The sequence below is a fragment of the Aulonocara sp. 'chitande type north' Nkhata Bay genome, linkage group LG3 (genome assembly GCF_057382095.1).
Source record: "Aulonocara sp. 'chitande type north' Nkhata Bay isolate Kocher_YH1m ecotype deep benthic linkage group LG3, A_spYH_male_GT1.1, whole genome shotgun sequence".
In the NCBI taxonomy this organism is placed as follows: Eukaryota; Metazoa; Chordata; class Actinopteri; order Cichliformes; family Cichlidae; genus Aulonocara; species Aulonocara sp. 'chitande type north' Nkhata Bay.
Genome location: NC_141346.1, coordinates 3,796,889 through 3,812,293, shown reverse-complemented (window position 1 = coordinate 3,812,293; position 15,405 = coordinate 3,796,889). Strand labels below are relative to the sequence as shown.

The window sequence follows — 15,405 nt, the reverse complement described above, 5'->3', positions numbered from 1 at the left end:
CTTTTTCTATCAGGTGAACAAAGTGTGCATGCATATTCACGCTAAAGGTAAATGCAGAGAAAGCGCAGAGTCTCTGCTTTCAGAAACAATTGGATTAGTTTCAATTGAGCGAACGGTTCAAAAGTTACAGTGATTTAAAAACGTTGCAGAAACCTGTTGGATTGTGAGTTTCAGGCATTAAATGCAATTCTACATCCGGACACTAGAGGGCGCAGAGCGCGATGGTGGTACCGAGCAGTGTTTTGGGGCGCAGAAGAAGAATTTCACAGAAAGAACTTCCTGTTGTGAAGCTAACGCCAGCACAGCATGTGTGTCGTTTGTGTTCACGGTTTACAGAAGATTATTGTGTTTTCGTCTACTTGTTACCCAGGCTGACAGCAGCTTCACTGCCTCAGGTTAGTAAACATTACAATGAATGTGCACGGCGCACCTCACAGTACAGGCTGTTGTTCGGTCATTCGCACATCAGGATGCGGGTCATTGTGTATACACTGTGGCTTTAGGCTGCAGGTTGATGGATGCTAATGCTAGCTGACTTGGCTAATGCAGAATACAGTGGAGCCCCGACTTACGAAAAGTTCAAGTTACGAAGGCACTGAACGGCAATACTTCTGCCCGTGTTACGGCAAAATGCCCGCGTAACGAAATCCGCTGGCTCTGATTGGCTGAGCCTTCAATGCCCACAGTGCCTTCCAAATCATGTGACAACCCCTTGGCTTCCGTACTTGCTGTCACTACCCGATCCGTACCGGAAACCCGATCGGTACCCCGCATGCGCAAATCTTACGTCACTTCCTCTCTTTGCCAACATTGCGACATTCAATATATTTGAATGATACGGTTAGCGCCCAGTTAGTTCCTAGCATTTCTCAGCAGCTCTGCCTCCTTTTCGACTACCAGGACATTTAAACAATGAATAATCCGTATCCGCAACAAATTTTTGCTTTTCTCCTCAACAGAAGGCGTTCCCCGATTGAACAACAGCGCCGTAAAATAAGAAGAATGGCGCCTAATGACAGAGTTAATAATACAGACTTTATAATATGTCACGTGAAGATTCAGCAGCCAGATGAAGTGTTTACTGGCAATTGACAGTGATAGCAGACATTATCATCACTTTTCCAACAATCCTCTCCACACAGACAAGCATAAACACACTCGATTATCACTAAATCAAATTTAACACACGTTTGTAATGACGCTAATTCAGTTTACAATAGGGTTCATTCGCTCAGTCAGCAGGTGGCGGTATCCTCGTACACTGGGGAGTACACTGCCATTAAAGGAACAGAAGAAGAAGAAAACCCCTGCACATGCGCGGTACGGATCGGGTAGAACCGATTTGTACGGTCTGACTTTGCACATGCGCAGTAAGGATCGGGAGTCCCGATCCGTCACTATCTTTTAATTTTTTTATTTTTGTCTACATTATATTAAATGTTTCATTAGCGGAAACATGTTAAGAGATACTTGTTATTCTTAACATCTTAACAGATACTCTGACCTGTAACTATCGTAAAATGCTTCGACCGGAAGTAGACACCTTTCGCGCATGCGGGGTACCGATCGGGTTTCCGGTACGGATCGGGTAGTGACACCTGCGCTTCGCTGTTCCACTTGAACCACGCAGCTAGCAAAATGAAGCGTAAAGTAGGGCTGGGTATCGTCACTGATTTCTAGAATCGATTCAATTCCGATTCACAAGGTCCCGAATCGATTCGATTTAGTTCGATTCGATTTAAATCTGGGAAATTTTGACAGTCAGAAATATAATTCAGATCAGTACATTTACATATTTTTGTATCAATAAAAAGGAAGCTGACACACGCAAGACTTTATCACAGGTGTGAGCGTCACAGCAGATGCCTTTGTGTCAAAGTAGCTGAGGATAAAACACAGAAAAACATGAAGGTGATTTTCCTGGCCTGGGATTTTATAAAAATATTCTGCAGTACGTCAAAAACGAAAGAAAACCATTAATCAACATATGAACATTACCTCTGACGTTACAGCGGTTTTATTACAGACACAGCGTTTTGCATTTTGAATAATTTTAAAAAGTTTAAATTTGTTCAGTATTGAACGGCAGAAATGAGGTTTTCTTTTCGGAAGAATGTAAAAGGGAAAAAAACAGCGGCCGACAGCGCTGTAAGCAACAGTAGACTTGTGCGTAACAAGCAAGCGAATAATGAAGAAAGGGAAACTGTTCCTGAAGTATAGAGAGAGAGAGAGAGAGCTAGCTGCGCATCGCGATGGAAGCAAAACAGTAAAAGTGAATTCATGACGATGTTTATGTGAAGCGTTTGGATCTTCTTTTGCTGCTGGTTCGATCAATATTGTTTGGAGAGAGATCAAACTAACAGCTTTAGAATCTGCTCATAAAGGGCGTGAACACAAAGCGCCGACCCGCCGACAGATCAGAATCAGCGAGCTGTCGGCTTTCAGCCCCGACCGTGAGAAAGGCGCCATCTAACTGATTCTGATCCGCGGGTCGCGCTGTGTGTTTAAGTCTATGTGCAGAGTCCCTGTTCCTGCTCTCATTTACTGTTTGGTGGTTCTTGAAATTTTGTGAGATGTCACCTGAGATTCTGGCATTTCGGGCAAAATAAATTTATATTAAAAATCGATTCAGGATTTTAATGAATCGATTTTACGTTATCCAAGCCAGAATCAATTTTAATCGATGAATCGATTATAAAAACCCAGCCCTAGCGTAAAGTACTGTCGATGAAAACAAAGAGAGAAATTATTGATAAATATGAGCGAGGTGGGAAACTTAGTGCTATTGCACGCGAGTATGGCCGAAATCCTTCGACCATAGGAACAATTCTAAAACAAAAAGAAGTCATCAAAGCAGGTAAACCTTCAAAGGGCACCACCATCATGTCCAAAAGGAGGACCCCCATACACGACGAGATGGAAAGGCTTCTCCTTGTTTGGATTAAAGACAAGGGAGAGACTGGCAATACCCCCACAGAGACTGTCATTTGCGAGAAGGCGTCCTCAATTTATAATGATTTAGTAAGTAAGGCAGCTTCCGATGAGCAGCCAACGGCATCGACGTCCTCGCAGGAGGCACCCCTAACCTCCCCAGAGTTCAGGGCATCGCATGGGTGGTTTTATCGGTTCAAGAAGAGGACTGGCAACCACTCCGTTGTGCGTCACGGCGAGGCAGCAAGTTCCAATCACAAGGCTGCCGAAGAATTTGTTAAAAAATTTGAACTTATAAATCAAGAAGGCTACATCCCCCAGCAGGTATTCAACTGTGACGAGACTGGCCTCTTCTGGAAAAAGATGCCGCGGCGTACGTACATCACCGCAGAGGAAATAAAGATGCCAGGCCACAAGCCCATGAAGGACCGTCTCCACCCTCGCCCTGTGTGCTAATGCCAGTGGGACTGTAAGGTCAAGCCACTCCTAGTGTACCACTCAGAAAATCCGCGTGCCTTCAAGAAACACAAAAACTTTAAAGGAGAGGCTCGAGGTTATGTGGAGGTCCAACCCCAAGGCCTGGGTGACCCGACAGTTCTTTGTCGAATGGGTCAACTTGGTCTTTGGCCCTGCTGTCAAGAAGTTCCTCGAGGAGAACGAGCTCCCCATGAAGTGCCCTCTGATCATCGATAACGCCCACCCCTCTGGCCTCGAGGACGATATCCTGGAGGAGTTCTCGTTCATCAAGGTTCTCTTCCTCCCTCCCAACACGACCCCTCTCCTCCAGCCCATGGACCAGCAAGTGACCTCTAATTTAAAGAGACTGTACACGAAACACATGTTCAAACGGTGTTCGGACATAACAGAGAGTACGCAGCTCAGCCTCAGGGAGTTTTGGAAAAATCCTTTCGACATCGCTGCATGCCTCAAGTTGATTTCTTTGGCATGGCGGGAGGTGAGTCGTCGAACGCTAAATTCTGCTTGGAGGAAGCTATGGTCTGATGCTGTTGCCCCTCGAGATTTTGAAGGCTTTGAGGGGGAACCTCAACCTGAAGTCAAGGTTGAGGAGATCGTAAATCTCGGCACCGCCCTGGGACTGCAGGTTGACGAGGAGGACCTTGTGCATGAACATCGAGAGGAGCTGTCAACGGCAGAGCTGCAAGAGTTGGAGGCGATGCTGCACTCATCAGTACAGCAACAATTCAGCGAGGAGGAGGCCGTCATACCATCGGCCGATATCAAGGACAATCACCCTGAAAAGAACTTTACCGCTCATGCTATAGAGCATTTTGTTGACATCTCCCACTTCAGATCCATTTTGAAAAGTAGACAGAGACAGACGTCGTTGGATAGATTTTTCACAAAGAGGCCAGCAACAAGTCAACCTTCAGGTGAAAGTGTGCCTACATGCAGCATATGTATGCATGCATACAGCTGACACATATATACACTTATTCCTCTAATTTTGAGTTATTGGTAATGTTTTTACCCAAATGCGATACTTCTTAAAATACAAGCAGACATTACAAAGAAAGCTGAAGTGTTACTAATTGTGTAAAAATGTCTGAATTGTTTTTTGTTGCCTTTCTTTTTTACTTGTAGTGTTTTAGATGTCAGGGCTGTTGGTGGATTAAAACTTTTTGTTAATAAAAATAATGTTCTCTCTGGTCTTTAATGTGCACTTCAGTGTCTGTTGCACTACCTCCTGATGTTTAAAGCCTGATTAATCTTTGAATTAAAAAATCAACAACTTTACACCTTAATGTTATGCCAGTTTCCCCCGTGGTGGTGCTGTATGTATGCATGCATACGTATGCTTTCTTCAGCCTCCACCACCTCTGCCACCAAGAACTCCGTCTCCAGCCAGCATCTTCTCACTCAAAAGGCGCGATGGCTGCTTCGATTTACGAAAAACCGTCGGGAACAGATTAATTTCGTAAGCCGGGGTTCCACTGCAGTGTGTTGCTGTGACATTTGTGAGGTTCCCTCAGACACACTCTGCCAGTCTTGTTGCTGTTAACAACAAAATATTAAAAAATCCACCATCTGTTCCACCGTCACCAGTTAATCTGGAACACCGGGTGATTTAACGCTACTCTGTGTTCATACTTGGAAGTATTAGCATGTTATTGACTTGGATACTATATTGTTTTAAGCCTTTGTGAATGTTTGTTCATTTTAAAGTGAAAACGCCATCTGCTTTTGGCACAAAACTATCGAATTTGCAGCTTCGGTTAAGTGGGATGGTTTGTCAGACATCACTGTAACATCATCCTACAGTAGGACCGTTTGTCAAACAGTGGTTACATGATGTCTGGAGACTTTCTGGTTCAGTTTTGTTTGTTTAGCAACTTCTGCTCATTTACGTAACTGCTGTTTTAGTCATGGCTTGTTTTCTTTGCGTTTGCTGGTTGTAGAAATGGTTTCTATGAAGCGTTTCTTTTAGCTGAACGAACTGCTCGTGTGCGTGCATGTTTTATACATGTGCTAAAGTTAAATGTCTTTGTGCAGAACATTGTGTGCTTTGGAGAAACAGCAGAGGATCAACAAAGGTTCAGTTTTAAAGTAGGTACTGCTCTGTGTCCAGTGTAGCGACATAGCTAGCTTTGCATCATACCGAGACACGCTACTGGTGCTATAAAGTGATGTGCAGAGTTTGTCTCTCTCTTTGTATTTGCAGTCCAAACAACATGGAGAAAAACATTGTGTACTGCCTGCTGTGCAACAAGCCCCAGCTGTTCATTTGGAATCACCTGAGCGGAGTGTGCCTGAAACACGGCACAGCACAGGAGAGGGAGCAAGAAGCTTCCAGAGCTAAAGCCTCCCAGAAGCTGTTTTCCAGGGAAGGTCGACTCTGGAGCTTCTCGGAGCTGCAGGAGTTTTGCAAGGACGCAACATCTTGCACCAAACTCTGCAGTCGTCTTCAGAGTCGTGGCTTTATCATCACAGACACTCCCCAAACCTGCCCAACACAGAGGTCTGATGAGCTTGTTGCCACTCTGGCCAGTCCAGCTGTGGCTCCGGTTGACTCGATCCATCCCTGATGGAGTCTCCCATAAATCCTTTGGCTGGACATTTGACTTGTCTTTATTTTTCCTTTGTTTGATGCTTTGCTTGGCTTTTGTTGTGTCTGACCTTTTCTGATTAAAAGGAAATTGAGCTCACAGGACACCATGTTGCCTCAGCTGATGCAGTCCTCTTTGCAATAATGTTTATTTCCAAAGGAATATCTAGAAATTGAGAACAGTAAAATTCACAGAATGAATTAGAAGATAACTCTTATGTAGTTAAACTAAAATCCTCTGTGGGGGTTAGTATATAAACTCTTAACACCTAGTTAGCATGAATAAGTGTTGAATGATCAACTCCAGACAGATTTGGTATTCAACACTAAGTCAGAGTTAACGTTCCAACTCTCCAATAAGAGTTAAATTAACTTATAAAGACACTTTAAAAGAGCTGAAATCAAATCTGACAGTCTTCATTTGGACATGTTGGATTTGCTGTGTGGTAAGGCACCTGGGCCAGATGGCTTTCTGACTTTACAAAACCTTCCCAGAAGAAAGAATATTTCCACTTTTTAACATGTATGTAGAGGCATATCACACGGAGGCTCTCCACCCACTGTGAGACAGGCAGTGAGTACTGAGAAACCTGCTAAACCTGCAGAACACTCATCATTTAGAGTCTGACGGGGGTTGACACTAAAATACTTTAAATGTTTAGCATGAAGATCAGAGTCTTGGATCCCACATTTGATTCACTTTGTACCAAAGCATCAAGGGTTTCACAATATAAGAAGGGTTCTCATATAATTCATGAGAGATGTGATGCTAACGATGCAGCTTTATTATCACTGGACGCTCGTCAGGCCTCGGACAGAATAGACTGGTCAGATTTATTTAACCTTCTCCCAAGATATGGATTTGGAAATCATTTTCTCAGATGGGTTCAACTTTTGTAACAAACAATAGTTTCTAAACCCGTCACATTGGAGCGTTCCACTCATCAGGGGTGCCCGTTATCTCCAATGCTATTCATTCTGACTATGGAACCTCTGGTGATGACACTTACAATGAGAGCTGTACTATTTGGTTTCCAGTTAGGAGATCGAGAGCAGAGATTGGCCCTAGGCCCTAGACTGGCTGTCTGTTAGCCAAGTTGCAAAATTAATGCTACAAATGGAGCTATTTAGACGATTTTCTGGCTATAAATGATTCAAAATCCTCCTCCGTCCTATTCCTGAACAAGGATGAAAGGTTATGCAGAGTTTTTATATTGAGTCACGTCCTCTGCCTCCTCCAAAAGAATCCTTTCAGAAGTTAAACGATATCTTTAATTGGTTAATTTGGAATAACAAAGGTCCTAGATGAAGACTTGGCTTGTTGTACCTGCCATATGAAAGAGGGGGTTACAATTCTCTGATCTTAAACTGTATCACTGGTCTGCACAGGTGCGCTCAGCCACGCTCTATTTTTCCACTGAGACACCTGCAGCCTGGATAAAAAGTGAACAAAAAACGGTGACAAACCTTCAGTTTGATCTGCATCTATGCTCTGCAAGCTCAAAAAATAAAAAAATAAAATTATATATATATATATATATATATATATATATATATATATATAATTTTATTTTATTTTAAAGTTTCCACTTGACAGAAATGTGTTTTTGTTGGAGATTCCCGAGGTTCGCACGGTGTCATCCTCCTGAAAAGGAAACACCTTGTGGCGTCAGGTGAGCTGCAAAAGGTGCTGTCAGTCACATGACCCTGAGCCTCAGCAGGAAGTCTGACCCCTTCATAATAAAAGCATGTTCTTCACCTGCACTAATCAGGCTGAGAACACGCTGGGCTGGAGTCACGTGATCGACTTGTAGTTCAAACACAGCTGTTTCCTTTCCCGAGTTCTTATCACATCTCCTAAACACATTTCCTCCACCTCAGAACGTTTCTATCAAGGAAAAGTGCTTAGGAAAGGAGGTAGGAGACCACTGAGTGTATGTGAACGTGAAGGGCTTTTATTGTGAAATGCAGGGTAGGGAAAAGTTGTTCCGCATGTAACAGAGTTAATAATACATATGAAAAACATGCACTTACCTGTTCTTAATTATCATTTTAAGTGTGAATTTTATCATTTTTTTTAAATTGTATTTTATTTTGAAAACCCAGATACCGGATCTCACCCTAACGTTTAGAAGCTGCTAAGGCTTCCGCTCCTCACAGCGCGCGCTTGCACTGTGAGGGTAAGTCCGGTAATGAAAGGCTCTGGCATTTTTATGGTTTCTGGTGTGAATGTTGTTACATAAGTTATATATGTCGATGTATATAGGTTCATATTGATATTAGAAAGTTTCTGTGTAACTGAAACAAAGGCGGGTTGCTGTTAAATAGTGTTTCTGCCGTATTTATGCTCTTTGGCAGTTAGTCTTTGTCAGCCCCCTAGTGGTTGCTGCGCATAGCAGGAAATGTGTTTGGATTTACCGTTTTTCTGTGCTTTTTGTGATGTTGCTTTACATTGTAGGAGCTACAATTGCCAGTACCACCAGAAGACACCTGTTGAATGTGTTTTATGTCTTCTGCAGGTATGTGAGCTTGTTAACAGCCATTTTGTCTGTAAAGCACAAGCAAGTGAAGATGTAATGCGCTATTGTTAATTTGTCCACTAGAGGGAAATGTTTAGTCGGTGGTATTTATGTTTATCCTGTTATTTTGTTTTATACGATTGTGGAATGTATTTTATTAGTCATAAGATTTCTTTTGTATACAAGCTCAGTATGACAGACTGTAAAATGGGAGAAATTATTATTTTCCACCTTTTCTTTATTAAAAAGTTAATTGTAAGTCTGTTCACACAGCGCGCGCTTGCACTGTGAGGGAGCTACAATTGCCAGTACCACCAGAAGACACCTGTTGAATGTGTTTTATGTCTTCTGCAGAAGTAAACTGTGAAAAGCCAACCCTTCTGAGCGTCTGTGATTCTTGAAGAGCTGGAAGTGTTACACTGGTGCCGTGACCATTCGGATCTTCAGATCAGCTTGATGCTCATCGCCGTGGCTGCTGTTCTGCTCCCCTGCTGTTCACAAGTTGAATGTGGGTTGTTGTAACCAAGTGAGTTTAGACAAAAGAAAAACCCAAACAAGCGAAACCCCCCCCCCCCCCCCCCCCCCAAAAAAAAAAAAACAAACAAAAAGGTGAGGGGTGTGACTGAAATAAGACAAGGGTGAAAGTGTCTGTGTTTTGATATACAACGTGTGGTTATACACTCAAATTATTTGGACATTATTATTATAAATTTTTTTTTTTTCCCTCGTTTTGCTACTGTTATACTGTTATTTTTCTTATTTTTATCTCTGGGTTTGTTTGTTTTTCTCTCCCTAACGGAGTGCACATGCAGTTATTATCTTAAGTGTGTGATTTGACGATGGATAAATTTGTCACTCCAGTACTACCTAAGGGTAGAGGTGCCGGACTAGTTCATGCAGTTGACGCCAGTAATGTCACACAGTTTGGTCCTGTGAGCAGTGACACTGGGCTAGGCCAAAGCCCGAGTTTTATTCCCATCGGTAGGGGTGTGGGTGATATGCCCCAGGTTTCCACTCCAATTAGAGACAGTGATACTGTACACAGTTTTACTGACATGGTTGAGCAAATAGGAGCCCAGATTGGTGAATCCATTGTTACTAAACTGTTGTCAGCTGGCGTTGTGAACCTGATTGGTGACTCTAAGACTCAAACTGAGCAATGTAACAGTACCGCTCGAGATGTACCACATGTAACTGTCCATGTTAAGCCCAATAGGGAGCTTCAAATTTTTAGGGGTGATGGCACAGACAGATGTTCTGTTCAGGACTGGATTGACATGGCAACAACCTACCTGTGGAAGCAAGAGGTCCCCATTCATGGCCAGGCTGACGAAATTATTAGCCACTTAATGGGGAAGGCCAGAGATGTGGTCAGAGTGGCTCTTCGTAGTGACCCAGGTCTTGATGTCAAACAGAAACCTGATCTGGTCTTTGGTGTCCTTCGCCATTACTTCAGTGATTCTTCATCGTGCCTCCCTCTTGCTGACTTTTATGCAACGCTCCCTACCAGGGGTGAAAACCCGGTAGATTATTGGATAAGACTGAACAAGGCTGCTGAACTAGCCATAGAGGGGCTACGCAGACAGGGGCAGACAGCGACCCCTTTAACTCATGAAGTAGCATGTATGTTTGTGAAACATTGTCCTGACCCCGAGTTGTCTTATGTCTTCAAGTGCAAGCCTGTCCATGAGTGGACTGCTCGAGACGTACAACAAAGGATTGATGATTATCAAAGGGAGGTGAGTGCTAATGGTAGAGCCAGCGGCGCTGCACAGTTGAAGGGCTATAATTCTACGATCACCACCGTACACCCGAACGCCTCACCTGCAGCTGCTGTGCCGGAGGGACGCTCCCGAAGCTTCTCGCCCCCATCCTCAGGTTTTCAGGGGTTAGTGGACTCGTTCCCCTCCACCACTGCAACACGAGATCCCCTCGTCGGAAGTCTGAGTTTCTCCCCTTCGACTGCGGTGAGTCAAAATCTTCAACAGTCAGAGGAAAGGCTCATGGGTCAGATGGTGGATATGTTTCAGGCCATGATGGAGAGAATGCAGCACCACAACACTCAGACACCAAGGAGAGGGGCGTTTAATCAGTTCTCGCGAAATAGACGGAGGAGGGAGGATGCCTGCAAAGTCTGCAGTGATCCAAGACATACCACAGTATCACACTGCCTATCTGACAAACTGTGCTTTTCATGCTTTGCTCCTGGCCATGTTCGGTTGTCTTGCCCGGCTAGTACGTCTACCCAGGTCCAGCCGGAGGGAAACTAACCGACCTGTATTCGGTGGGAGGCAGTGCAGGTCTTACAGGAAACTCCCAAACTGCTGATACCTGTGATGCGGAGTCAGTGTATGAGGAGGCAAGACAAAAATGCAAAGATTCTGAAGTTATCTTCCAAAACGTTCACAAAGTCGGCAATAGTGACAGTCTTTTCTACACTCCCGTCACTTTCGGTGGGCTTTTGAAAATGGGTGGTATGCTGGACAGTGGATCCATGGCCTGCAGCATGAATGAAGCAGCCGAGGTGACTCTGCGTGAGTCTGGACTGATATCTGATCAAGATGTTATCAAAGTGGATGTGACCCTTATTGGGTGTGGAGGACTACGTGTGAAGCCTAAGTATGCCCTCAATGTGGAGATGGAGGTGTATGGCTGCAGAATGATAGTTCCCATCCTGGTGGTTCAAGGGCAGCTTGATGACCTGATACTGGGGACGAACGTCATTAAGCACATATTACACCAGTCTAAACGTTGTGAGCCCTACTGGAACACGGTCTTCAGTAATTGCTCTAAGACCAACCTTGAGACTGAAAACTTTCTGTCTATGCTTTCTGGTTTGACCCCATGGAAAGATTCGGACGTCCCGGACAAAGTGGGCACGGTTAGGTGTAACTCAGCTGTGTCCCTTGAACCGGGTCGCGAATATCTGGTATGGGGAAAACTACCAAAGAACATCAATGTCTCCCCTGGCAGTACAGTGATGACAGAGCCCTCGTCATCCCGCTCAGCACCCAGAGGGATTTTGGTTGCTAGATTGGTTACTCCCTTGTGGGGTGATAGATGGGTCCCATTGAAACTGATCAATATGTCTGAGCAGCCTGTACATCTGCGACGTAACGCCAAACTAGCAGATGTGTACTCCTGTGTGGCGCTCGAGGACTTTGATGCTTCAGCGCTCCAGGAGACAACTCTGGCTAGCAGCCATCAGTCGGCCATGTCGCCACAAGTCACGCCCACCTCCATGACGGAGAAACTCAAACTTGTTGGGCTTGGTGATGTTGACATAGAGTCCTGTGAGACATCGGGACAGTGTAAAGAGAGGATGGCTGACCTGGTTTTGCAGTACGAGGATGTCTTTTCCCGCCATCATCTCGACTGTGGGGAAGCCAAAAACTTTGTGCATCGCATCCGCCTCTCAGATAACAGACCTTTCAGACTTCCCTACAGGCGTGTGCCCCCAAGCCAGTACCAGAAGCTGAGACAAGTGTTGACTGAGATGGAGGAGAGGGATATCATCAGGAAATCGACCAGTGAGTATGCATCACCATTGGTGCTCGTGTGGAAGAAGAATGGCGATCTACGCATTTGCAACGATTTCCGGTGGCTCAACAAGAGAACCCTGAAGGATGCCCATCCGCTTCCACATCAAGCAGATTGTCTGGCTGCTTTGGGGGGAAACAGCCTGTTCAGTACCATGGACTTGACATCTGGCTTCTACAACATGACGCTGCATGAAGATGATAAGAAATATTCTGCCTTCACCACGCCCATGGGTCTATATGAGTATAATCGGCTGCCGCAGGGTCTGTGCAACAGCCCTGCAAGCTTCATGCGCATGATGACCAGCATCTTTGGTGACCAGAATTATTTGAGCCTGTTGTGTTACCTGGACGATCTCCTGGTGTTTGCTCCAGATGAGGACACTGCCTTGCAGCGCCTGGAAATGGTGTTTGAGAGGCTGCGCGGGCATAACTTGAAGCTGGCCCCCAGAAAGTGCTTCTTCCTGAGGAAATCCGTGAAGTTCCTCGGTCACATCATCGATCAAAATGGGGTATCAACAGACCCATCCAAAGTCGAAGTTATCGCAAGCATGAGGAGCGTGGACCTCATGGACACTGATGGAGTGACTCCTTCCCAACGAAAGGTCAGATCATTTTTGGGGATGATTAATTACTACCAACACTTTGTCCCCATGTACTCTGCTGTTGCCAGACCTCTGTTTGAGCTCCTGAGAGGTGCTGTGAAGAAGGGCAAGGGAACAACTAAGGTGAGGCGGCCATGCAGGAAGTTGAGTGCTTCGGATTGGACATCCAGAGAAGAGGAGGCTTTTGAGAAGCTCAAGAGCTTGATGTTAAATACAGTCGTTTTGGCTCACCCAGACTTCTCTCGCCCCTTCTTGCTTTCGACAGACGCATCACTGGATGGCATTGGAGCAGTGTTGGCTCAAATCCAGGACGGTGGAACCAAGCCCAGACCGATTGCTTTTGCCAGCAAATCCCTGTCTCAGTCTCAAAGAAACTATCCAGCACACAGGTTGGAGTTTCTGGCGTTAAAGTGGTCGGTCTGCGACAAGTTCAGTCATTGGCTCAAAGGTCACAAGTTCACCGTCTGGACTGATAACAACCCCTTGACCCACATTTTAACCAAGCCAAAGCTGGACTGTTGTGAGCAACGCTGGGTGGCTAAACTTGCAAGCTATGACTTTGACATTAAATATGTCCCAGGCCGTCAGAACATTGTGGCAGATGCCCTGAGCCGATTGCCTTTTGTGAAGGATAATGTAAGTGACAGACTGCTGGCTGAGAGATATGCAGACTTCCTTAATGAGGCAAAAGATGTTTCACATGCATCAATCCAGGGGGCGTTTCGGTGGTCCACCGACTGCAAGGTGAATGGTGGATCCGGTGGTGGAGCTTCCATCATGTCCCAAGGCACGCAGAGTCTGCATCCCTTGGTTCTGGCTGAAGATGCTGTCACAGCTGTTTTGCAGTCACATGTCGAGTGGGATGTCGGCCCGAGAGGGAGAGCAATAGAGGCTTTACATCACCTGCCACAGATGGTGTCCCCCGGTCTGGAGGCCTTACCTGCCCATTCAGAGAGAGAACTTAGGGACGCACAGCTGCAGGATGCAGTGCTTTCCCGCGTCGTCTTCTACGTTGAGAGACACAGGAGACCCTCGAGGAGAGAGCGGGTAGGGGACCTAATCCTTGTTAAAAGATACCTGAGCCACTGGGAGAAGCTGGTCCTCAACAACGGCGTGTTGTACAGAGTTTCCAGAGACCAGATATCAGGTAACAGACGACTGCAGTTCGTGGTTCCTGACTCGTTGAAGGCTGAGGTCCTCTGAGGAATCCATGATGATGCCGGTCACCAGGGCCAGTTCAGGAGTTTAGACCTGGCTAGAAAGAGATTTTTCTGGTTGAACCTTGGGCGTGATGTGAGAGACCATGTACGGGGATGCCAGCGCTGCGTAGTCAGTAAAACTATCGAACCGGAGGGACGTGCTCCTTTGGTCAGCGTGTCCTCGTCCAGACCGTTGGAGTTGGTCTGCATCGACTTTTGGTCGGCTGAGGCCTCACACAACAAGTCCGTCGACGTCTTGGTCATCACAGACCACTTCACTGGCTGGGCGCAGGCCTTCCCATGCAAGGACCAGTCGGCCAAACAGGTTGCAAGGCTTCTCTGGGACAGGTACTTCTGTGTGTTCGGGTTTCCGGAAAGGATACACAGCGACCAGGGTGCTAATTTTGAGAGCCAATTGATAAGTGAGCTCCTCAGAGTCTCTGGTGTGAAGAAGACACACACGACACCTTACCACCCGATGGGGAACGGCAGTGTGGAGCGCTTCAACCGGACTCTGGGTGGAATGATTCGTGCCCTACCACCAGACTCGAAAGTGGACTGGCCACGTCGGCTACAGACTCTGACGTTCATGTACAACTGCACCGCACATGAGACAACTGGATTCGCACCCTTTTACCTAATGTTTGGTCGCACGCCCCGGTTGCCTGTTGACATTCTGTTCCGCTCTGTCCTGAGCGATCCTGCTGTTACCTGTTATGACAGGTATGTGGTTTCCCTCAGGGAAGATGTGAAGGAAGCAATGGTCATTGCACGCACCCGAGCTACGCAGGAGAAGCGTCGTCACTCGCAACTCTATAACAGGAGAGTGAAGGGTTCCAGGATTGAGGTTGGTGACAGAGTCCTGGTTGCTAACAAGAAAGAGAGGGGAAAGAAGAAGGTTGCTGATCGGTGGGAGTCAACGGTCTACACCGTGATCGATGTGAACCATGATACTCACACTTTCAAGATCCGTGATTCTGTTTCCGGACGAGAGAGAGTGGTCCACCGGAATCTGCTGTTGGTGGCGAATTTCCTGCCCCTGGAGGATGATGCTGGAACCTCGGATCACGTCTCCTCTACGTGGGATGTAAACACGGCGCCTGAAGATGATGATGGGGCTGCGTCTGGGGAGGGGGATTTGAATGCCCCTGCTGTGAGCTGTGTTGGTGCTCATGGTAACCGCTCACCCAATGCCATGGGTGGGACAGCTGACCTGGAGGTTATCTCTGAACCTCTGGACCCTGGAGAGAGGACAGTTGCATGGGTGTCGCAGTTGACGGAGTCCAGCCAGTCTCAGGGAGATGTTACTGATGTTTCAAGCGTGGATTCAGTCTTGCCAGCCGCATCGGCCTTGTCTGTTGAAGTGAACTTTGACCAAACCGGTTCTAGCATGGCGTCCCAGGAGGTCAATATTGCTACGAGCTGTGGGGAGGGTGTACAAGTATGCTCTACTACACCTGACGTAGTGGTGGATGTAGTTGCTCCTGCCATTGCTGCTCAGTCCCCAATGGTTGACTATAGCCAAACCGGGAATGGTTCCCAGATCAG

General features: G+C 46.1%; 1 long non-coding RNA gene across 2 annotated transcripts; it reads left to right on the top strand.

Moving 5' to 3' along the window:
• The first annotated feature begins 256 nt into the window (after positions 1-256).
• Positions 257-6,100, top strand: LOC147333558 (uncharacterized). 2 transcript variants are annotated; one of them, XR_015128377.1, is made up of 3 exons: positions 257-395; positions 5,443-5,496; positions 5,612-6,100. It is a non-coding gene; the product is annotated as an uncharacterized LOC147333558 (long non-coding RNA). The 2 variants fall into 2 exon arrangements; XR_015128378.1 differs by lacking the exon at positions 5,443-5,496.
• The last annotated feature ends 9,305 nt before the right edge of the window (positions 6,101-15,405 follow it).